Below are 26,154 nucleotides of genomic sequence, written 5' to 3'. Positions count from 1 at the left end.
AAAATATATTAATTTATAGCCAAAATAGATTTAAATACACTGTGTGCGCCAAATGCCTTTGCAAACCCAGATAATAAATGTTGGGATGACATCATCACTGTGCAGTACAGAATGCAGAGCTGTAGCAGCAGGCCCACCCATCACAGGCTCTAGGATGGGGCAGATCCAAGACCAGCCACCCTGCACAAGGGGAGAGCAGCAGTGATCTGTCTATCACAGGAAGCTCCTACACAAAGGCAAAGTTTCATGCTGGATTACACAGATCTGGAAAACACACACAAAGGACACCATGATTCAAGTATAAATTCACATGCACCTCTTGCATTTACACAATATTTGCTTATCCTGGAGTTCAGTTTTAAAATTGGAATCATTTCAGGTAATTATCAGCAACGACCTCATGCACACTGGTCATTAAGCCCTGCTGCATGGACATCCCGTGGGGTTTGGTCATGGGCGCTGGTGCACCATCCAACCCCTTGCTGACAAGCTGTCAAACTCAAAGTCTGACAACTGTTGCAGCTAAACAGGACTGGTGCTCTCCGTGGTACTTATCTGTCCAAGAACGAATGCCAAGAAAGCAGATTGCTTGCATTCCAGGCATTCGTCCCTGAGTGCATAATGACCTACCTCTAGATGAGCCATAGCCACCCAGCCCCATCCAACCGCAGCAGCAGTCAGACTCCCAGAGTTTGACAGGCTGCCGGAAGCAGGGCTAGATGGTGCACCTGTGCCCTTGGCTAAACCCCCATGCACTGGGGCTAAAAGCTCAGCATGCATAGGGTCCAATGAAGATATGGAATGCCCAACTCCTGCAAAAACGTATTTAGTTTTGGAAAAAACAAGAAAGCGTTACAGTCAGTGTTGGGCTTTTATTAAACAGTAACTCCCCTTTTGTTGAGAAAAAAACATTCCCCTCTGGGTGATCCATGTACAGTACAGACCAAAAGTTTGGACACGCCTTCTCATTCAGAGTTTTCTTTATTTTCATGACTATGAAAATTGTAGATTCACACTGAAGGCATCAAAACTATGGATGAACACATGTGGAATTATACATAACAAAAAAAGTGAAACAACTGAAAATATATTTCATATTCTAGGTTCTTCAAAGTAGCCACCTTTTGCTTTGATTACTGCTTGGCACACTCTTGGCAATCTCAAAAGGTAGTCACCTGGCGCAGCACCCCATCACTCTCCTTCTTGGTCAAATAGCCCTTACACAGCCTGGAGGTGTGTTTGGGGTCATTGTCCTGTTGAAAAATAAATGATGGTCCAACTAAACGCAAACCATGTTGGTTCAGTATGCCTTCAATTTTGAATAAATCCCCAACAGTGTCACCAGCAAAGCACCCCCACACCATCACACCTCCTCCTCCATGCTTCACGGTGGGAACCAGGCATGTAGAGTCCATGCGTTCACCCTTTCTGCGTCGCACAAAGACACGGGGGTTGGAACCAAAGATCTCAAGTTTGGACTCATCAGACCAAAGCACAGATTTCCACTGGTCTAATGTCCATTCCTTGTGTTCTTTAGCCCAAACAAGTCTCTTCTGCTTGTTGTCTTTCTTTAGCAGTGGTTTCCTAGCAGATATTCTACCATGAAGGCCTGATTCACACAGTCTCCTCTTACCAGTTCTAGAGATGTGTCTGCTGCAAAAGGTGGCTACTTTGAAGAACCTAGAATATGAAATATATTTTCAGTTGTTTCACACTTTTTTTTTTTATGTATAATTCCACATGTGTTAATTCATAGTTTTGATGCCTTCAGTGTGAATCTACAATTTTCATAGTCATGAAAATAAAGAAAACTCTTTGAATGAGAAGGTGTGTCCAAACTTTCGGTCTGTACTGTACATTGCAAGGATTTTAACAAACTTTGTTTCTACCTTTTGTTATTCTGAAGAAATAGTGGTTTGTCTGGGTCCATGTGCAAAGTGAATATGTATGGGAGTGGTTTTAGAATTATCAATCAGCTGCTGCACCTGCAGGGCTCTAATAAGGAAATTGGCAGGGTCTGCATCCCTTTAGATTTGATATCTCACCAATCCAATTAAGAGCAGAATACCACTCAGGTGTAGATGTTCAGAGGGATAACTCACAGGTGCCAACTCCGGCTTGCCACTGCATAAAACTAGAGAAATGGAGAGGCCGCACGCGCTTTTTCCTGGTTACGATTAAGCACTCTGTGTGAAACGCATCAACGGAATGTCATATTCTAGTGCTGCTTGTTCCTTTTTGGAAGAAAAAAAGACTTTAGTCTGTAGCCTAGCAGCCTAGGTTAGTGGGCTACAGACTGATAAACAATATTTCAGTACCCCAAAGAGAGGACAAAAAAAAGCCCTAATAGCATGCATTATTTTTCTACATTAGTTGAACAGCAGAAGAAAAATGCAGATCCATCCTCTTCACATCTCAGGCAAAGAACAAGTCAGCACACTATAAATAGGATCATGTAGAGACAGAATTCTGATCGATAAATTGTTCAATGGACATAAATGAAACCGTTCAGACGAGAAACACATAAACCTTTCGATTCGTTAGTTCGCCAGAATTTTTCTGCTCCAAAAAAAAATTAAAAATTAACTGCCCATTAACTGGATTGAAACCGAACGGTCCAGGTGACAGGTTTTCAAATGATTTTTCGGCTAATATATGGCTAGTATAAATAATAAAAAAAAAAATGATATAGATTTTTAGGAAGAGAAATTGATGGGATTATAGCGGTGCTAAATCATTGGAATATCAACATAACTTCCTATGTATTATCTTATCGGGATGAGGTGCGTTTTCTATATTTGCTTTTGAAACCATTGGGATCCACTCCATCTTTCGAATATAGATTTTTAGGCGGATCGGATTGGACCCTCCAGTCTCTTCTATGGAGAGGTAAATGGACACCCGCCGACATCCGATCTGCTAAAAACAAATAGGAATTTGTTTCACATTTATCTGGCGCATTGGATAGCAGCTGGATGTAAACGTACAGGCGGTCTGTTTACATCTAACCAGAGGTGAGCGGGCGGTGTCTGTCCGCTGTGCATAAGCGCAACGGACACAGACCAGCCATCTGCCTACTTAGCAGGCCATTTCTGCCTCCCTCCTCCATTCATAAAAGCTATAGGATCGCTTCCATGCAACAAAAAAAAAAAAAAACACATGGTCTATGACTAAAGCCGGGGTGCTCAATCTGTGGCCCTCAGAGCCCTTTGATGTGGCTCTCAACCTCAAACCAGGGAAGCGCACTTCGGTTTTATACTGTGGGTTTGGTGCGCTAGACTAAATAATGACTCGTGTGTTGATTCTTTCCTGAGAAAACAGCGATTATCGCTACAGCAGGGACTACCGAAAAATCCCAAGAGAATCAAACAGGCTAGTTGTATACATTTAGCCTGGCCAATAACGGTTCGAATTTCAGCCAGTTCCTGCTGAAGCGGCCGAGATTCAAACTGTGTATGGCCAACCTTAGGTTTTTAGATATTCCTCCAGGAAGGTCCCTAGCCTGGAATGGATCAGCAGCTAAAACACTCAAACATATACATTCCCTAGTTTTTTTTGTTAGTTTGGTAAATGTTATTCCCCCCCCCCCCCCCCCCCCCCGATACAACCAGCGTGCATGTAATGTATATGGCAATGTGTCATTCCCAAACCTCTAGCTTAACGCATGACAACACCTGCTAAGTAAGTCATTTCAAACATGCCATGCACTGTTTATGGGCTTCCTTATAATCCCTGGAATTACTGCCTGAAAACAGATAATAAACTAGGAAAATGTGTTCAAAGTCCACAAGGAAACACAAGGTGGTGCCAAATGCTCAATAAATTAAACCACAAAAAAAAAAAAAGGTACAGACAGCACCCTTTGCTTATAAAAATAAGAAGAACAGAAACTGGAGTAATCACCGGTCATATACAGAGAACCAATAGGAACCCACATCCGCAATTCTGGGTGTATGGCTCCAAAGGCCACAATCACACTGGCACTTCTGTATTTAGCTTTTGTAATAGCAGACATTCTCTGGGAAGTATAAACTATTATATGTCCCAGATAGAATTTCCCTGTGTTTGGGCCTTCCTGTTTTAACCACTTCAGCCCTGGAAGGTTTTACCCTCTTAAAATGACCAGGCCATTTTTTGCGATACAGCACTGCGTTACTTTGACAATTTTGCAGTAGTGCAACGCTGTACCCAAATAAAATTGATTATTTTTTCCCACAAATATAGCTTTCTTTTGGTGGTATTTTGTTTATGCTATAAACAAAAAAAAAAATAGACAAATAAAAAACGATTTTTTTACTTTCCGCTATAAAAAATATCCAAAAAATAAATAAATAAATCAATTTCTATTTTTTTCAACTTAGGGCAATATGTATTAACCGTTTGCCGACCAGACGCCGCAGTTTTAGGGGGGCAGGTCGGCACGGCTGCGCAAAATCACGTAATATTACGTGATTGTGCATTTCGGCCACTAGCGTTACAGCTCCCGGTCCTGTCAGGGGGAGAAATGACTGATCGTATGTTCATACAATGTATGAACAGCGATCAGTCATTTCCCCATGTCAGTCCCACCCCCCCTTCAGTTAGAAACACACCTGGGGAACATAGTTAACCCCTTCCTCACCCCCTAGTGTTAACCCCTTTAATGCCAGTGACATTTTTACAGTAATCAATGCATTTTTATAGCACTGATCGCTATAAAAATGCCAATGGTCCCAAAAATGTGTCAAAAGTGTCATAAGGTCGCAGTACCGATAAAAAAAAAAAAAAAAAAAAAAAAAATTATATATATATATATATATATATATATATATATATATATATATATATATATATATATATATATATATATATATATATATATATATATATATATATATATATATATATATATATATATATATATATATATTAATATATTAAAATGCCATAAAACTATGCCCTATTTTGTAGACGCTATAACTTTTGCGCAAGCCAATCAATAAATGCTTATTACATATTTTTCGTACCAAAAAAATAAATCGTAGAAGAACACACACATATATATATATATATATATATATATATATATATATATATATATATATATATAATATTGCAGCAAAAAAATATCGCTCTATTTTTGTTTATACCGCAGAGGTGATCAAATACCACCAAAAGAAAGCTATTTTTGGGGGGAACAAAGGATGCCAATTTTGTTTGGGAGTCACGTCGCAAGACCGCGCAATTGTCAGTTAAAGCGGCGCAGTGCCGAATCCCAAAAAGTGGCCCGGTCATTGACCAGCAAAATGGCCGGGGTTGAAGTGGTTAAGCTACATAATTTTGGTTAAAAAAAGAAAAAAAAATAAATAAATTTAAATCCCAACAAGCGCATATTGGTCTGCTCAAAAGCTATAGCAACTACAAACGATGGGATATTTTTATGGAATTTTTATTTTTTTTACAAATAGCGGGACTGACATTGCGGCGGACAAAACAGACACATAACATGTTTTTGACACGTTTTTGGGGACCAGTGACACTGATACAGTGATCAGTGCTAAAAATATGCACTGTTACTAATGACACTGACAGGGAAGGGGTTAACAGGGGCGATCAAAGGGTTAGATAATAGATCCTACATGTCGCAGTAAATAGGCGGTCGGCAAGTGGTTACAGCAGACTAGCCAGATTCTTGCCACTGGAATGAGCGATGCATGCAGGTAGTGGCGACCGCTCAGCCTGCACAAGTCATGACAGCAGCCAGTCGCTCTTCACATGTAGATGCACGAGCCTGGATACGAGCCTGGATATGGTCAGATTTGGCCAGTCGTGGCCATCCCTACTCACAAACAACTTTTCCAGTTCACACCACAGAAACACAGTTCAGATGCGTTTTCAATGCACTCAATTTTTTCCCCCAATGTTTCCCGTTTTATTTGATTTTTTTCTGTAATTCTGGTGCATTTTTTGAGGTGTTCCAGTGCAGTTCCAATGCAGCATGTTCTACTTTTGTTGACTGTACTGGGACGCACTGCAGTGGTGGACCTTTGCCCTTAAAATGCATGTAACCTACTGTCCATGCGTTGTTAATGCCAAAAAAAAAAAAAAAACGCACACACTGGACTGCATTTGATTGAACCAGCCCTTGGGTCTCCCACATCACTATCTCCTATGTTTAGCTGCGCCTGCCTTAAAACCAGCTTATCCACGCTTAGACAAGTTTTGCCACATCTAAGGGGTCCAAATGGATTTTGGAAGTACAAAATTCTATTTTCTTTGGTCAAACAGACTGCATCTCAACACAGGCACCATTGAAAAATTATTATATGCATCTAGAAATTACCTCTAAAATGCATATATACAAAAGGTGAGCATGAGGCCTAAAAGCTGCATGCACACGGCCACAAATGGCCGAATAGCATACAATATGGCAGCATTTTGTCTGCTGGGAGTGACAGAAGCATACTGCAGCCATCAATCAGTGAGTATCTATATACACAAATCTGAGGGGCTACATGCATACAAACGCCATATAGACTTGTCTGTGTATAGGGAGGTCGTATTGTATGCTACGAGGCCATGTGCATGAAGACTTATGTCTAAACTGTCCCATCTGAAAAATAATCTGCATTTGCATCGCTTTTTAGGAGGTGTTTGACAGGTGGTTAGAGTAATGGGACAACTCGCGCGTGTTTTAACCCCATAATTGATGCACCAGAGTTTTCAGGGAAACTTTGCCATTTGCTTAAATTGGTCACGTTCTGTGGGCTTACTGCCTGCCAAGCGTGAGCTGTGATAGCTTTTGCCACAGGAAACTGCAACATGTGAACACCCCTGTCTGCTGTCCTTAGGGGGGGGGGGGAGTGCTAAAAACATGGCTCAACCACACATGTCTAGATAAGCCATAGGATGTGAATAAATGCCTGCCTCTACCATTGCATATCTATAGTGCCATAACTTTCTGCAGTGGTAGATTCATCTCAATGGATCACCTCTGTAAGGGGGGCACCTCTACACTGACCACCAATGTAAGAGGACTCTTTCCCACTTTCCACGATCTAAAAGGGACACTACCATGGTAAAATATGCATGCGCAGCTCAACCTAGAAACTTGCTGGCAGGTCAGGTAAGATCTACAGTCTCTTCTGCAATAAATTCCTTCCTGAAATGTATTTTCTTAAGCTAAAGTTCCACTTAACAACATATCCAAAACCAAACAAGTTACATGATGTAGCTTACCAGTGCCTAGATGTGGAGGCTGCAGGTTCCAATTAAAGATGTGCCTTTTATTCATTAGAAACTGCTTTCAGGCTTTCCACAATTCTCCACACCTGTCACTCACCGAGCCTTTATCCTGCCAGCTCTGCAGCTGACAATGATACCATGTAACCGAATCTCAGGGGACAGGAGGTAGAAGGCTACAAAAGACACTGCAGTCTAAGGAGAGACACACGAGTCACATACAGGCCACTCAGCAGGGGGTCAGCTGTTGTGAAATTCTATAGGACTGCTATGGGCAATCAAGTAGACTTCAGTGGCCCAAAATATAGTCACAGATAATGCAACGTTTTCTTTGTGTTTTGGATACAGTAGGGAAGAGTTTATCTTTTGCCTATTGTGTTCCTGTGGGGAGATTTCACTTCCCACCCCTGAAAAACAACAGGAAGCAAAAGGAAATCTCTACAAGAGGTTTCCTTCCTCAAGTGGTTGTAAACCTCAGACATGAAATATGAACAAAGCATATCCCTCTATAGTGTGTATTTGTATCATTTGTGTCTGCTGCCTCGTTCCTCCGCTATCTGAAGTCCCTTCTAAAGAGTTTTCTTCACTGCAAGAAAAAAAAAATGGTGACAGGGAGGGCATAAGCTGTGATTGCCAGCCTCAATTCTGTTCCTGTGTACTGTGGAAAGCAGCTTTCCGTCGGGGCACCCGATGAGGAGGAGCCAGGAGCTCTGGCGGGGGACCCCAGAAGTAGAGGTTCGGGGGCTGCTCTAAAAAAACAATCCACATAGCAGGTAAGTATAGGCATGTTTGTTTTTTAACCACTTCCTTACTGGGCACTTAAACCCCCTTCCTGCCCAGAGGACTTTTTGCGAATTCGGCACTGCGCCGCTTTAACTGACAATTGCGTAGTCATGCGATGTGGCTCCCAAACAAAATTGACGTCCTTTTTTCCCCACAAATAGAGCTTTCTTTTGGTGGCATTTGATCACCTCTGCGTTTTTAATTTGTTGTGCTTTAAACAAAAATAAAGCGACAATTTTGAAAAAAATATATATATTTTTTTTTACTTGTTGCTATAATAAATAGCTCAATTTAAAAAAAAAAAAAAAAAATTCCCCTCAGTCTAGGCCGATACGTATTCTACATATTTTTAGTAAGAAAAAAAAAAATCGCAATAAGTGACTGGTTTGCGCAAAAGTTATAGCGCCTACAAAATAAGGGACAGATTTATTTTTTATTATTATTTTTTTTACTAGTAATAGCGTCGATCTGCAATTTTTATTGCGACTGCGACATTATGGCGGACACATCGGACACTTGACACATTTTTGGCACCATTCACATTTATACTGCAATCAGTGCTATAAATATGTACTAATTACTGTATAAATGTGACTGGCATTGAAGGGGTTAACACTAGGGGGTAAGGAAGGGGTTAAATGTGTACCCTGCATAGTGTTCTAACTGTGGGGGGAAGCGACCGATCTGTGTCTCTATGTACAAGAGACACAGATCGGTCTCCTCTCTCCCTGACAGGACGCTGTCATTATGAGATCATTTCTCATTGCCGGCTCTCACATGTTTACATATGAGATCATCTCTCATTAGCAGCACAGATCGCCTACCAAACGGCCACTCCGATTGGCCGTTCACGGCGATCTGTGATTGGCTGTGTCCAAGGGACACGGCCAGCACAGAAGTTCCCCGCTGCGCGCTCGGGAGCGCGCGCTGGGAACGAGAAAAGGGGCGGCCGGAAAAAGACGGCGTCCCAGAGAAGTAGAACCACCCTGTAGTCGTATATAGTCGTACAGCCGTCGGGAAGTGGTTAAACAAAAGCTTTACAACCAATTTAAAGTGTTTCTAAAGCCCCTTTTTAGCTTTGGATAAAGTGGCAAGCAGTTAAAACCAGAAACAAATGTCTAAGGGCCCATTCATTCCTATGCAATGCACCCTACACACTAAGAAAATGCACGCGTACTGCAGGGCACAGAATAGGAGGATCTGAGCTTCTCTGTGCAAAACCACTGCACAGTGCAGGTAAGTATGACATGTTTGTTATTTTTAGGCAAAAAAAAAAAGAAGACTTTTGTATCACTTTAAAAGGTTGTAAAGGTAGGAAAAAAAATCCCTAATTAGCTTCCTTTACCTTGGTGCAGTCCTCCTTGACTTACCTCATCCTTCCATTTTGCTTTTAAATGTCCTTATTTCTTCTGAGAAATGCTCACTTCCTGTTCTTCTGTCTGTAACTCCACACAGTAATGCGAGGCCTTCTCCCTGGTGTGGAGAAAGCCTCTTGAGGGGGCGAGCAGGAGGGTCAGGACACTCTACTTGCAGATAGAGAAAAGAGCTGTGTGTTAGTGAGCATCATGACACTCCTGCTCGCCCCCTCTTTCCTCAAGAGGCTTTCTCCACACCAGGGAGAAAGCCTTGCATTACTGTGTGGAGTTACAGACAGAAGAACAGGAAGTGAGGATTTCTCAGAAGAAATAAGGAAATTTAAAAGCAAAATGGAAGGATGAGAGGTAAGTGAAGGAGGACTGCACTAAGGTAAAGGAAGCTATTTATGGGGATTTTTTTTTTTTTTTTACCTTTACAACCCCTTTAATATTGTGGAAGGGTTTGAACTTGTCAGTTTTTTGTTTTTCTTGCTGTCTGTGTCCCCTCAAGGAAAAGTACCCTATTTCTCCTAAAGACCAGAGTTACTGGGACATAAGAAGTTTTTGCACTCCTTACTAAAAATTTACCTTGATGACTTTAGCTAGTTAAAGGAGTTGTAAAGGAAAAATATTTTTTGCTGAAATGACTGTTTACAGGGTATAGAGACATAATAGTTAACCGATTCCCTTTAAAAATGATTAAAAATAGATACAAATCGGGGGGGCGTGTCCAGCCACAGGAGTGTATGGACGCAGTGTGAGGGAGCTCTGCTATAACAGACTTCCCTGAGCTACTTATATAGCGACTTTTAACCCCCGAGTGACACCGTTTTGTTCCGGAGGACAGCGGGAACAAAAGAGGGATGGCGGCCAAAAGAAAAACGAGAGAGGGGCTACGTAAGCTGAGTGAGTTCTGTAGCCCTGCTTCACCTCAGAGAATCCAAGATGGCGCCGGCCCCTCTCCTCATGAAAGCAATACTGCCAGCTCTGACATAGCTGTGGAGAAACATAGTGCTTCACAGGCTGAATGCAGCACAGAGCACCAGGAGGACATTCTGAGCCCTGTGAGGCAGAGGAGAAGGATTTCTGATAAAGAAGGTAGCTTTTCCATCATTAACCCTGACACTGCCTATATTCCAGAATGTAATCCTTATGATGACAAACTTAATGCTATACAGACAGCAGGTCAACCCATACTGGACACGACTATAAAAGAAATGATTATGTCCCTCAGGGGTGCCTTACAGCATGACATGCTGAACTATATGCACAAGTCCAAACTAGAAATTGACACGCTGGGGGACAGAGTGGACTATGTTGAGAATAAGATGTGCGATTTTACCTCAGCGCACAACGAGTTAATAGATTCTCACTTTGACCTGGAGGAAGAAGTCAGACAGCTTAGAATTAAGGTTGGAAATATCGAGGACCAGAGCAGAAGAAATAATATAAAATTCAGAGGAATACCAGAAACAGTGAAACCATCAGAGCTGAAAGGCTTTATTAAAAGCATGATTTCAGACCTAATTCCTTCAGTCTCAAAACAAGAATTAGAGATTGATAGAGCTCACAGGCTCCCTAAACCACAGCATATAGCTGAAAAGTTACCGCGAGACGTCATTGCTAGAATTCATTTTTTTGAGGTAAAGGATCAGCTCATGCAATACGCTAGACGCCATTCACCACTACCTGACCCTTACGCTGGGATAATCCTTTTCTCAGACCTCTCCCAAGCGACAATTCTAGCTCGCAAGAACATGAATTCAATCACAAAAATATTCCGCAACCATGGAATGATCTATAAATGGGGGTTCCCCACAAAATTGCTTATAGATTACAAAGGATCCTCCTACGCAATTAAAAGTTTGGATCAGGGTCTAAAACTTCTTCGCTCCTGGGGTTTGATCCCCAATCAAGAGACTGATAAAATGGATGTCAGCGCTCCTGGACCAATACCACAAGACTGGAAGAAAAAAGATAACTTAGTCCACCATTAATTTGGTTCTACCGGTTTTCTAACGTTTGCCTTCAATATTTCATTCGGGAATTACCTGATGGCTCAGGGGAGGACGTTTAAGGGAACTTGTTTGAGTTATTCCCTATAACCTCCTACTTAAAAGTACATGTTATTGTACACAGGAGTTGTTCCACAACTCCTCCTATTTTTTCTGATTTTTGTTTTGTTTTTGTTGTTTGCCTTCCACTATAGTATCTGCACCATGCTGCTTTACCTGATACAACACCTCCACCTACTGGAAATAAAGTATTACTGCATCTGCACTCTGCTTTTTCCACATTTTAACATGCAACTTGTCTACAAAAATGATCTTGCATATCAGCAATTATCCTCTTATCAGCAATGACCCTTAAACTCTTGTCAATGAATGTGAAGGGCCTCAATAGCCCATACAAGAGAAGAGCTCTATGGGCCGACGCCATCAAATTTGGCAGCGACATCCTCTGTATCCAAGAATCTCATTTCGCCAAGGATAAGTCTCCTAAATTTCAACATCACAAATTTCCACATATTTTTGTTTCCAACCACAAGAAAAAGAAAAGAGGGGTGATTACGGCTGTAAAGGATACGGTTTCCTTTCAGCAATTAGACCTTAAGACGGATGCCCATGGAAGATATATTATTTTAGTAGCCTCTATCGATAACTCAACGTATACTATTGTCAACATTTATGCTCCAAATAAGAATCCCCACCAGTTTATCCAGAAAGTGATCAAGATGGCAAGGAAGATTCAGAAGGGTTGTCTTATTATTTGTGGAGACTTTAATGCACCCCTAGACCCGGATATGGACACTTCAAGAAAAAGAAAGACTCCTAGGAAAGGTTTAGCTGATATTTTCTTGAAAGAAGATTTGTATGATCCATGGAGATGCTTACACACTACAGAGAAAGATTTTACATTTTTTTCTAATGTTCACAAGTCATACTCTAGATTGGATTACTTCATCACAGACAAAAATCTCCTACCGAAAATAGTGGACGCAAAAATTCATAATCTAACGTGGTCAGACCACGCTCCTATTACGATAGAAATTGATTCTAATCAAATCTGCCCCAACAATTACTTATGGAGGAATAATACATTTATTCTTGCACAGGGGAAACATCAGTCTGTGATGAAGGAATCTATTGAAGAATTTTTTGTTATGAATGACAATAGTAGTGTTAATGATGCTACTTTATGGTGTTCCCACAAGGCCTACGTTAGGGGCCTCCTGATACAATTAACTGCCAGGGAGAAAAAAAATAGAAATATCAAAATAAACTCACTACTAAAAGAGATTGCAAGTCAAGAAGAGTTACATAAAAAAAATCCTCTAGATATTAATTTGGAACGTCATCTTTCCACTCTAAGAATGGAACTCAAATCTATCCTGATAACTGACCATGAGAAGTACTTTAAGAAACTTAATTTAAAATATTATTCAGAAGGTAACAGAGCGGGTAAACTATTAGCTTCCCAATTACGCCAGCGTAGACAAAAAAATAAAATTATTAAATTAGCCCACCACAAATCAGGAAAAGTAATGTTCAATCCCCAAGAAATTGTAGATGCATTTTCACAGTACTATGAAGAATTATACAATCTTAAAGAAGATATTAATACCCCCCAACCTAATACTAATAAAATAGAAACTTTTTTGGATACTGTTAATTTACCCTCCATCGACCCAATATCCTTAGAAAATCTCAATAAACCAATCTCCAATGAAGAAATTTTGAAAGTCATAAATGATCTTCCCAAAAATAAATCTCCAGGTGCTGATGGACTGTCAGGTGAATATTACTCGGTTTTTAAGGATATTTTAGCCCCATATTTATCCAGACTTTTCAATCAAGCAGCAAATTCAAAAACTTTCCCAAATGAACTTCTAGAAGCTGTAATAATAACACTTCCAAAACCTGACAAAGATCCTGACTCTCCCTTGAATTATAGACCAATATCTTTACTAAATTCCGATCTTAAAATTTATGCGAAAGTCCTAGCAAATAGATTAGTTGACATCACCCCCTCATTAATTAGACCCGATCAAGTAGGATTCGTTAAAGGTAGACAAGCTCCCGATAGCACTAGAAGAATGCTGAATATTATTAACAGAATACATAATGATCGAATGCCTGCCCTACTTTTAACAATTGATGCAGAAAAAGCATTCGACAGAATGCACTGGGGATATATTTCACACACTTTATCTAAATTTGGCCTTGAAGGATTTATACACTCTGCTATTATGGCATTATATACTCATCCCACTGCTAAAGTTTTTTCCTCAGGTATGCTTTCTAGAACTTTCACACTAACCAACGGGACCAGACAAGGGTGCCCTTTATCCCCACTGATTTTTTCCCTTGCAATAGAACCCCTAGCGGAATATATTCGCTCTTCCCCAGATATCAAAGGCATTGCGATTGGTCAGGATGAACACAAGTTGGGCCTTTTCGCTGATGACATTATACTGACTCTGGCCGATCCTGAATTATCCTTACCTTCAGTAATTAATGCACTAGAAAAATTTAAGGAAGTCTCATACTACAAAATCAACATAAATAAATGTTACATATTACCCATAAATATCCCTACTCCATTAACAGTCAGCCTTAAATCAAAGTTTGGATTCATATGGAATAACAACTCGGTAGAGTACTTAGGAATTCGACTTGCACCACTGCCAGCCAAAATGTATGATGTTAACTTCCCCCCCCTCATAGAACAAATTAGTGGCGACCTATCGAAAATGCAGAAAATTCAATTATCATGGGTCGGGAAAATAGCTGCATTCAAAATGCAAACATTACCAAAGATCATATATTACTTTAGATGCCTTCCTATCCCAATTCCGGCTAAATTCTTCAAGCAACTAAACATTAAACTGAGACAGTTTATTTGGAATAAAAAAAAACCAAGGGTAGCCTTTTCCATTCTTACCTCCATTACGGCTCATGGTGGTATGAACTTACCTGACATCAGGAATTACTATTATGCAGCAATACTAGATCAAATGAAATATTGGTTCTCCCCCCAGAAAGATAAACTATGGTTGAACATAGAACAAGATTCTACCAAGGCCTCCGATTTATACACCCTAGCATTAGCTAATATTGTACTCCCAAAAGTAGTCAATCCCAATCTATTAAGTATAAAGGCCACACTATTTGCATGGAAACACATACTTTCTAAATCTAGACATTTAGGAAATAAATCTAAATTATACCTCCCTACAGAAATTATTAACTACTGCAAAATTCGTATGTCAGTAGACGATTGGATCAAACAGGGATATTATCTTTACGTTAACCTCCCCCTGAATTATAAAAATGTCACTTTGTGCAAGCTGGGAAGGTGTAAGCGTCTGAGGGATTTTAACCCGGAAAATACGATAGAGATACCATCGTTAATCTGGGATTATTTATCCCAACAAAGGGATTACGTTAAAAAAGGTATTTCATACTTCTATAACATACTTTCATCCCAGCCAGTTGAAAAAAACACTCATATGATAAAATGGGAAAAAAACTTAGACGTATCCTTTTCCTGGGATCAATGGAAAAAATCATTCCAGACAATTAAAAATGCATCTTCATGCATCGAACATTGGGATAACGCCCAAAAAATTACCAATAGATGGTATCTAACTCCCTACAGGCTATCTAAAATCTACCCTACAATGTCCGACATTTGTTGGAGGTGCAAAGAACAAACTGGAAACCTCCTACACACTCTTTGGAGTTGCAAATCACTGAGAAGCTTTTGGAACTCAATATCATCCTTCATAGCAGATTTCACAGGCAACCTGCTTACGCTTACACCTGCCTCAGCTTTACTGGGCATTGACCTGGAGATATACCCTACCATTTATAGAACTGTCGTGACCCATATCTTGATAGCCTCGAGACTAACTGTTACTAAACTATGGAAATCCACAGAAGCACCTAATATTTCCACGGTTATAAATAGAGTGAATACCCAAGCTCAATTCGAGCTGATGCTAGCTTATAAAAACCACACAATCCCCTCTTTTAGGAAAAAATGGAAAACATGGCTAACACATCATAGAGCCTCCGCCTATTTAAAAGATTGCAATATTTAATTTCTACTTGAGTTTTTGAAAACATTTATGCTTAGTATTAAGCAGTATGCAGGTGTAGAGCAATGAATATTTTATTAGTTTATAGTGGATATTTTGTTTGTATTTATTTTACTTTTATTTTTATCTTTATTTATTTATTTTTACTCTTTCTATAGTACAGGCTGTACCATTACTTATCGTGATGTCCTTCCAGTCCTACAGTTAGAACCCAGTTGGGGGTAGACTGGTCTAGGTCATCAAGGCCCGTACCATGTTTACAAGCACAGCCTTTACAGATCTGATTATATCTCTGCTGTTTTGTTTGTACTGCAACTCTGTCATTTATGCTTTTGCTGTATGTATGTACTATTTTATTGATATAATAAAAAAATTATAGTTGAAAAAAAAAAATAGATACAAATCAATCATATAATGTACCTACAGTTTCAGTTTCGGTTTTGCATGCTGTTTCCTGGTTCTGTGATGTACAGAGACTCAGAGCCAATACAGGGCAGTGATGGTTTGACACAGTAATCACACCTCCTTGATTAGTGACCACAGAGAGAAAGCTCCCATGACTTTTTTTCATCAGGAAACAGACAACCAGGAAGTGTTCAAAACAGAGAAGGATTACAGCAACATCAGAGCAAAAACGAACAATGAGGACATGAAACCAGGACTGCAGTAAGGTAAAGGAAGCTATTTAGCTAAAAAAAAAATCCTTTAGTAACCTTTTAAATCTCCGAAGAAGTGACACTGTAAATGTTTATATCAAAGCAGGAAGTTCCACCAGGACACAAGCCAAAGCTGAGATTAACAGTACATATGCCAGCCAAGTCAGGGTCTAACATGGCACACAACGAGCATTAAAGTGGTTGTAAATGCTCAATCCTTTTTCTCCTAAAATAACAAACATGGTATACTTACCTGCTCTGTGTGATGGTTTTACAGAGCAGCCCCGATCCTCCTCTTCTAAGGGCGTCACCATAGGAAGCTGCTTCCTATTGTGGAATACCCGTGGGCTCAATAAGGCTCAATTCACACCTATGCATTTTTTGTACTTTTTGCAGATTTGCACTATAGTCCATTTACCATGGTTACCTATGGAACAAGTTCTGTAGTGCAAATCTGCAAAATGCAGAGGTGTGAATCCAGCTCAATACAGACAGCGTGGCTTAGCCTCACCTTCTGCTCACAGGATTTGACTGACAGCAACAGGAGCCAATGGCTTCCACTGCTGTCCAGGTTTCTGTGAGAAGAAAAAGATGCACTTCCCTGTGACTTTGTTCATGCCGATAACCCCTGCATACCCCCGTGTCATTGGACACAGCTGATCAAGTGGTAAAAAGCCGCCGTGATTGGCCCTTTATCCCCATCTGTGAACAAAGATGAATGAGTATAAAGAACCTTTATCAATTCATTATATAAAGGAAACATTTCGGGGGCTTGAGAGAAGATGAAGATCTTTTTCTGTTTACACCATTAAAAAGGAGAAGTCCAGCCTGAGCTTTTTAGGCTGGGCTTCTCCTATGGGTGACCGGTTTTCAGCGGAGAGCAGTCTGAAGTCTGCTGGTGTCACTTCAATCAGTCAAGGCAGCTCGTCATCCCGACTTAGTCTGGATCAGCCAGCTGAGACAGCCGATCCCTACCCCTCCACAGCTCAGCGCTCCAATGAGCATGGAGGAGCAAAGCAGGAGCCGAGAGAACCGTGGAGCCAAGAGAACCGAGCCATCAGGTGTTTGGTGGCTCGGTTCTCATTGCAGAGGCGGTGGGGGACAGATTCTGCATCCACCTAGGCAAGTAAGAAAAAAAAAAAACACACACACACACATGCTTCTCTTTAAACCCCCTGCTCTGTACCATCAGTCATCCCCATATGCCCTCCACTTCGTGCCATTGTTCATCCCCATACCATATGCCCTCCGATCCATCACTTATCCCTTTTTGCCCTCCCCTCCGTGCCATCGCTCATCCCCTTATGCCCTCTGCTCTCAATCCCACCCATGCCATTTTTCATTCCCTCTGCCCCATCATTCCTACTGCGACAGACCCAACCAGGACAGTGGCTTCCAGAGGGGACTGCAGGGTAGCTTCTTGTCTACCAACCATGGGCTCTGGCATTTGAGGGAGCTACAAGCATTCAGGAAGATGTCCTGTTATAGAATGCAAGATGACAAGTTATTACCACATTGAACAGTCAAGGAAGCCATGATGGTCTCTGGCAACTTAAAACTTAGTGAAAAGACAGATGTGAAACAAAGCTGGTTAGTGAATTTTGGAAAGCCCTGGACTTCTTGAATACTGGTGCCAAAATGTCTGAGTGGGCACTGACCTGAGTCACCTAGACTTGACTAGTTGTTAATTAGATCACTGTTAGATATTAGTTGCTAGCTGTTGATTAGCTTACTGTTTATGTTAGATGTGCTGTAGAATTAGATTGTCTTTTAAAGTTGGTCTTGTTTAGGATAATGTGATCAAGTTCTTATTTGATTTTGTGCAATATAAATTCTGCGCGCGTTTACAATAAAGGCAGTTCCAGTTTGCACCTAAGCTAGTGTCTCGTTCTTGGGTGCAATGCTCAGATATAATACCTTATTCCTGGTTCCAGAGTAAAGGAAGCTGGATCTTGGTGGAACAACCAGGAGGGGTGCTAGCGGTCCATCACATTTTGTGGCAGCAGGATCTGTTTCCTTCCTACAGAGCAGTTCCAAACTACCACTCGGACACATCTTCAGGAAACCATTGCAGTGGCGCTAATCCCCACAGTGATGCAAGTGGAGTTTCAGCGATGGATGCAGCGAGAGCTTGCACAGTTTTGTGGGCCTGGTTCTGTATGAGACGGATTGGTAAAAGGGGATGTCATGCATCAGGAGCATTGTGGAAAGGATTTTGCTACCCCAGATGAACAATACTGGCTCCAGCGGGACTTATGGATGCCCTTCTTCAGTGAGTAGCCCAGCAGGAATGGTTGACCCGACCGGAACGTCTGGTCTGCATCAAGATGATGTTGGATAAAGGATACCGAGTACTTCATTGGTACATTATCCAAGTTTGTCTGTGGCTGGGGGATGATGCGCCCATGGAGGGCTATGATTTTGATGGTCCAGAACTATTTGAGAGAATCTAGAAAGATCCAGACGTTGCAATTACAGCCGAGCGACGGAGATATGAGGAAGAGGGGTGCGCCTCCCAAAACACATTAGCTGTATCCCGTGTTCTGTCCATGCACTGTGTTTATGGCCTTTTGTCAGTTGCATTTTACGAGTACTTTTATTATTAAATTATCTCTGGTAATGCACTAGGTGTGCACGCCTTCCATTTCTGTTTTTCTTGTAGTTTCTTTCGGATTAACCCATCTGAGGAAGGTGACATCCACCTAGTTCTGGGATACCATATATACCTTTCACACTATTATTTTATCTGACATTGGTTACTCCCCACCTTGGAAGACCTATTAGCGCTGGAAGTGACTGTTTTTTGTACCTAGTTTGGTGGGCCTGGTTCTGTACTGGATGTATTGGTGTGGAGGGATGTCATGCATCGGGAGATATGGAAAGAAGCCCTACAGTTGGAGCAAGAGCATTGCGGAAAGGATTTTGCCAGCCCAGAGGAACAATCCTGTCTCCAGCGAGACTTATGGATGCCCTTCTTCAGGGAGCAGCCCCAGCAGGAATGGTTGACCCAACTGGAACGTCTGGTCTACATTGAGATGATGAAGGATACTTCATTGGTATATTACCCAAGTAAGGGCTAGTATTTTGATAATCCAGAACAAGGATCCGTGCACCTGGGAGGCAGTAACAGGGAAATGTCTTCCCAGCTGCTATATGAGACGGGAGATGGTGTAGCAGTTTAAGGACTTGGGAGAGGAGGAAGCCACCCTCACTCCCCAGTAGCAGATCCACAGTCCAAAAGGGGAGGTGGTCAGCCTCTGTCCCCAGCAGCATATCCACATCCTGGGAGTAGCGGAAGCCAGCTTCCCTCACTAACATTTAGCTGGAGCGGATGATTTGGGGTCCCCAGCAGAAACGCTGGCATCAGGGCAGAGTGCTACCAACCTCTACCCAGCACCAACTCAGGAGCTACAGGAAGCCGGGGCAGGTGGCCCCTCTCCCCAGTGACAGGCTGATGTAGTGAAGCTCCTACTCCCAGCTGAAGCTCTGGCAACAGGGCAGAGCGTCACTGGCCTCTGCCTAGCTCCTACCGCGTCTTCACGGCTCTAAGAAGTGAGGGGGACTCTGGCCTTCTCCCCAACAGCAGACCAAGCCTTGGAATGGTAAAGACCTCCCAGCTGAAGCGCTGGCAGACAGACAGAGGGTCCACAACCTCTGCCCCACACCTACCGATGACAACTTTTTCCTGCGGCCAAGAATTGAAATCATGTGGCCCAACTATGTGGGACCTAGTTAGTCTCATTTTGAGGGGGGAGAAATGTGACAGACCCAACCGACAGACAGGGGCTTTTGGAGGGGAGTGCAAGGTAGCCTCTTGCCTACTGACTATGGGCCCTGGTATTTGAGGGAGCTACAAGCATTCAGGAAGAGGTCATGTTATGTAATGCAAGATGACATTACAACATTTAACAGTCAAGGAAGCCACAATGGTCTAACAATTTGAAACTCAGTGAGAATATGGATGTGAAAAGAAAGGTGGTTAATGAGGTTTGGACAGCCCTGTGTCTTCTAGAATACTGGTGTCGAACTGTCTGGGTGAGCGCTGACCTGAGGCGCCTACACTTGTCTAGGTGACTAGTTGTTAATTAGCTTACGGTTAATTAGATCACTGTTAGATGTTAGTTGCTAGCTGTTTATTTACTGTTCATTAGATGTACTGATGGGACAAAGTTTATGGTTTAAAAGTTTGCCTTCTTTAGGATAATGTGACCAAGCTCTCACCTGAATTTGTGTGGTATATATTCTGCGTTTACAATAGTCAGTTCCAGCTTGCATCTAAGCTAGTGTCATCTAGTTCTTGGGTACAATGCTCAGCTATAATACCTTGTCCCTGGTTTGAGAGTGGAGGATGCTGTATCTTGGCGGAAGCACCCAGGTGGGGTGCCAGATGGTCTGTCACACATATCAATAACCCCTCCGCCCTGTGCCATCGGTCATCCCCATAACCCCTCCGCCCTGTCCCATCGTTCATCCCCATAACCCCTCCGCCCTGTCCCATCGTTCATCCCCATAACCCCTCCGCCCAGTCGCATCGTTCATCCCCATAACCCCTCCGCCCAGTCGCATCGTTCATCCCCATAACCCCTCCGCCCAGTCGCATCGTTCATCCCCATAACCCCTCCGCCCAGTCGCATCGTTCATCCCCATAACCCCTCCGCCCTGTCCCATCGGTCATCCCCATAACCCCTCAGCCCTGTCCCATCGTTCATCCTCATAACCCCTCAGCCCTGTCCCATCGTTCATCCCCATAACCCCTCCGCCCTGTCCCATCGTTCATCCCCATAACCCCTCCGCCCTGTCCCATCGTTCATCCCCATAACCCCTCCGCCCTGTCCCATCGGTCATCCCCATAACCCCTCAGCCCTGTCCCATCGTTCATCCCCATAACCCCTCAGCCCTGTCCCATCGTTCATCCCCATAACCCCTCCGCCCTGTCGCATCGTTCATCCCCATAACCCCTCCGCCCTGTCGCATCGGTCATCCCCATAACCCCTCCGCCCTGTCCCATCGTTCATCCTCATAACCCCTCAGCCCTGTCCCATCGTTCATCCCCATAACCCCTCCGCCCTGTCGCATCGGTCATCCCCATAACCCCTCCACACCATCGTTCATACAAATAATCACTACGCTCTGTGCCATCGTTCGTGTTGAAGAACCCGTTGAAGTATCCCTTCCACTGACACCTACGATGGGGCGCCATCCCTTCCACTGACACCTACGATGGGGCGCCATCCCTTCCACTGACACCTACGATGGGGCGCCATCCCTTCCACTGACACCTACGATGGGGCGCCATCCCTTCCACTGACACCTACGATGGGGCGCCATCCCTTCCACTGACACCTACGATGGGGCGCCATCCCTTCCACTGACACCTACAATGGGGCGCCATCCCTTCCACTGACACCTACAATGGGGCGCCATCCCTTCCACTGACACCTACAATGGGGCGCCATCCCTTCCACTGACACCTACAATGGGGCGCCATCCCTTCCACTGACACCTACAATGGGGCGCCATCCCTTCCACTGACACCTACAATGGGGCGCCATCCCTTCCACTGACACCTACAATGGGGCGCCATCCCTTCCACTGACACCTACAATGGGGCGCCATCCCTTCCACTGACACCTACAATGGGGCGCCATCCCTTCCACTGACACCTACAATGGGGCGCCATCCCTTCCACTGACACCTACAATGGGGCGCCATCCCTTCCACTGACACCTACAATGGGGCGCCATCCCTTCCACTGACACCTACAATGGGGCGCCATCCCTTCCACTGACACCTACAATGGGGCGCCATCCCTTCCACTGACACCTACAATGGGGCGCCATCCCTTCCACTGACACCTACAATGGGGCGCCATCCCTTCCACTGACACCTACAATGGGGCGCCATCCCTTCCACTGACACCTACAATGGGGCGCCATCCCTTCCACTGACACCTACAATGGGGCGCCATCCCTTCCACTGACACCTACAATGGGGCGCCATCCCTTCCACTGACACCTACAATGGGGCGCCATCCCTTCCACTGACACCTACAATGGGGCGCCATCCCTTCCACTGACACCTACGATGGGGCGCCATCCCTTCCACCGACACCTACGATGGGGGCGCCATCCCTTCCACCGACACCTACGATGGGGGCGCCATCCCTTCCACCGACACCTACGATGGGGGCGCCATCCCTTCCACCGACACCTACGATGGGGGCGCCATCCCTTCCACCGACACCTACGATGGGGGCGCCATCCCTTCCACCGACACCTACGATGGGGGCGCCATCCCTTCCACCGACACCTACGATGGGGGCGCCATCCCTTCCACCGACACCTACGATGGGGGCGCCATCCCTTCCACCGACACCTACGATGGGGGCGCCATCCCTTCCACCGACACCTACGATGGGGGCGCCATCCCTTCCACCGACACCTACGATGGGGCGCCATCCCTTCCACCGACACCTACGATGGGGGCGCCATCCCTTCCACCGACACCTACGATGGGGGCGCCATCCCTTCCACCGACACCTACGATGGGGCGCCATCCCTTCCACTGACACCTACGATGGGGCGCCATCCCTTCCACTGACACCTACGATGGGGCGCCATCCCTTCCACTGACACCTACGATGGGGCGCCATCCCTTCCACTGACACCTACGATGGGGGCGCCATCCCTTCCACTGACACCTACGATGGGGGCGCCATCCCTTCCACTGACACCTACGATGGGGGCGCCATCCCTTCCACTGACACCTACGATGGGGGCGCCATCCCTTCCACTGACACCTACGATGGGGGCGCCATCCCTTCCACTGACACCTACGATGGGGCACTATCCCTTCCACTGACACCTACAATGGGGCACTATCCCTTCCACTGACACCTACAATGGGGCACTATTCGTCCAACTTACAATGATGATGTAATTGTTTTTACTCCCACTGATCACCAAGCCTATGGCACTGTTTACTCCCTCCGATGCCAGGGCATTTTCTACTCCTGACAAGGGGGTGATGCCCCTCACACCAGCCAGAACACACCAGTCAGTGCTCTCGGGCATTGGCTGAGAGTGTTGATTGGGAGACAGTCAGCAGACCTTTTTTGGTCATGTCCCTTCAACAGAAGCCAGCCGAATGTCTGCCAGTTTCTATTGAACCAGCCGATGTCGCCCAACATTTGGCCGTGTACTAGGCTTAAGCTGGCTCAAGGTTTAGAAAGTTTGTAGCCCCCGATCTCTACGATCCCTCGTATCGATAACCCCTGTGCCCCATCCCTCGTATCGTTAACCCCTCTGCCCCATCCCTCGTATCGTTAACCCCTCTGCCCCATCCCTCATAGCGATAACCCCTCTGCCCCATCCCTCGTAGCGATAACCCCTCTGCCCCATTCCTTACATTGATAACCTCTCCTTGTCATTGTTCCCATTGATGAGCCTCGGCTCCATGCCATCCTTTGCATTGATAATCACACCCCACTGTTGTTCTTAAGGAAGACCCCTCCACTCCCCACCATTGTTGATACTGGTAATGCCCTCAGCAGTGATAGTCAGCCTGGACTCACCCCCCAGTCATAGGGAGCCCAGTGTTGTGCACCATCAATGTGAGTGTCATGGAGTCACACAGCCCCCAGCTCTCTTTATACTCTAGAAGGGGAAAGAAATAGCACTCACACACACACCCGGTAAACCCCCTATCAGATCAGCACCATAGGGGCCAATGTGCAGTGTGTCCCTTCCCCTCACACACATGATAAGTGTTCCGCACCTCAGTACCCCGGGGTGAGGGGCTCAGTACAGGCGACGCCACGAGCCGAGCGGCGATCCGCGGTGACGTCAGAGGGTAGGCGTTCGGTGTGTGCACACAGCTCTGTCACTCACCCGCTGGGGTCTCCTCACCGCATAATTCGTGGCCTCGGCCTCACACTCGGCGTCCGGAAGCCAACAACACGAGGGTTCTCCTTCCGGGTCACGGCTGTAAAAGTGACGTCACCTAAGCAGAAAGCCCCGCCCCGGGTTGACATGATTTTGCTCGGTGAGAATTTCTGAGGCGCAGTCTAGAGATGTACCGTGTGCAGGCCCGAAGGGGTCGCTAAGGAGTCGGAAGTATAGTCCACCTTTTACAGAAATGTAAAAAATACACCCACACTGACAATAAAATGTGCATTTATTAAATGTTTGTTTGAAGCATTGAACTGCGATCAGTGGACAATAGACGGGTGCAATGCTCGATCCAGTGGCGGCTGGCGCTCAATCTTTTTGGGGGGGCAAACAAACCTGGTCCCCTTACTCACTTAATCGATTGCTGCTTCGCCCGCCAGCCCCGCACTTACCCCATCCAGGTTGCGGCTTCCCCCCTGTATCTCCTCCCGAGTTCCAGCATTCACTTTTCCTCCCAGCCAATTGGGTCTTAGGACTCCCGGCCAATCGGGTCTCAGGACCCGCTTCCTGATTGGCTGGGAGGAGAAGCAAGAAGACATTAGAAAATATTAATTCACTAATATCACATAACTGGGTGGGCTCCAGTGCCCCAAGCCCACTACTTTTTGAAGTCAATTAGAGCCTCAGGTTTTAATCATGTGCTTAAAAAAATAAAATAAAATCTATGCATCCGGTGCCCCGCATTTAGATTAGGGGCGGGTGCATGGATTTAGGGGGGTGGCACCCCTTATGAGCAGCCACCACTGGCTCAGTCTCTTGCAGACTCTTTCTCCAGGTTCACTCGAAGGACCTGCATTGAAGTGCAGCATATCCTGCAGCAATGGAGTGTTGCCTTGGTATTCCGAAAGAATTACACCACACAGCATCCATGTAATTGTGATGTCATTTATGGGCAGGGCCTACTTCCCCCTGCATGCGGGGGTACCTTTTGCATGGAGCACACTCATCAGGCCCAGGACCAAGCGGAGACTGGGGTCATGTGAAAAGTCTAACATTAAGGCAGATCCCCGACTTACAGTTCCTTAAAAAAGTATTCATACCCCTTTAAATGTTCCACATTCCACACCTTTTTGCAGCCGGGCCGCGGTGCACTAAGGTTTTTGGACCACTGTTTTTGGGGATGTCTCTATCAGCTTGGAGAGTGGAATTTTTGCTCATTCTTCTTTGGAAAATAGCTCAAGATCTGTCAGATTGGATGGAGAGCGTCTGTGAACAGCATTTTTTCAAGTCTTGCCACAGATTCTCAATTGAATTTAGGTCTGGACTTTGACTGGGACATTCTAACACATGAATATGCTTTGATCTAAACCATTCCATTGTAGCTCTGGCTGTATGTTTAGGGCCGTTGTCCTGCTGAAGATGAACCTCCGTCCCAGTCTAAAGGCTTTTGCAGGTTTTCTTGTAACATTGCCCTGTATTTGGCCCCATCCATCTTCCCATCAACTCTGACCAGCTTCCCTGTCCCTGCTGAAGAAAAGCATTCCCACAACATGATGCTGCCACCACCATGTTTCACGGTGAGGATGGTGTGTTCAGGCTGATGTGCAGCTGACCAGAGCACCTTCTACCATTGTTTGCTGTGTCCCCCCGCGTGACTTCTCATGTTTTTTTTCCAACAATGGCTTTCTTTTTGCCACTCTTCCATAAATGCCAGATTTGTGGAGTGCACGACTAGAAGTTGTCCTGTGGACAGATTCTCCCACCTGAGCTGTGGATGTCTTCAGCTCCTCCATAGGCCTCTTGGCTGATTCTCTGATTAATGCTCTCCTTTCCGGGCCTGTCAGTTTAGGTGGACGGCCATGTCTTGGTAAGTTTTCAGTTGTGCCATACTCTTTCGGAAGATAGATTGAACAGTGCTCTGTGAGATGTTCAAAGCTTGTTTTTTTTTTTTATAATGTAACCCTGCTTTAAACTTCTCCACAACTTTATCCTTGGCCTGGCTGGTGTGCTCCTTGGCCTTCATTATGCTGTCTGTTCACTAAGGTTCTCCAACAAACCTCTGAGGGCTTCACAGAACAGCTGTATTTATACTAACATTAAATTACACACAGGTGGACTCTATTTACTAATTAGGTGACTTCTGAAGG

General features: G+C 44.5%; 1 protein-coding gene across 3 annotated transcripts in view; it reads right to left on the bottom strand.

Annotated features, from left to right (window-relative positions):
• Positions 1–24,100, bottom strand: part of PHRF1 (PHD and ring finger domains 1) — an 83,676-nt gene extending 59,576 nt beyond the window's left edge. For 2 of the 3 annotated variants that reach the window (XM_040328612.1, XM_040328614.1), the window contains exon 1: positions 24,008–24,100. The gene's annotated coding sequence lies outside the window, so the exon portion shown is untranslated. The other variant, XM_040328613.1, reaches the window with a different exon arrangement.
• Between the last annotated feature and the right edge of the window lie 2,054 nt (positions 24,101–26,154).

This window comes from Rana temporaria, chromosome 11 (assembly GCF_905171775.1).
Source record: "Rana temporaria chromosome 11, aRanTem1.1, whole genome shotgun sequence".
Taxonomy (NCBI): Eukaryota; Metazoa; Chordata; class Amphibia; order Anura; family Ranidae; genus Rana; species Rana temporaria.
The sequence above is the reverse complement of the archived record's forward strand: the minus strand, read 5'-3'. Positions and strand labels throughout refer to the sequence as shown.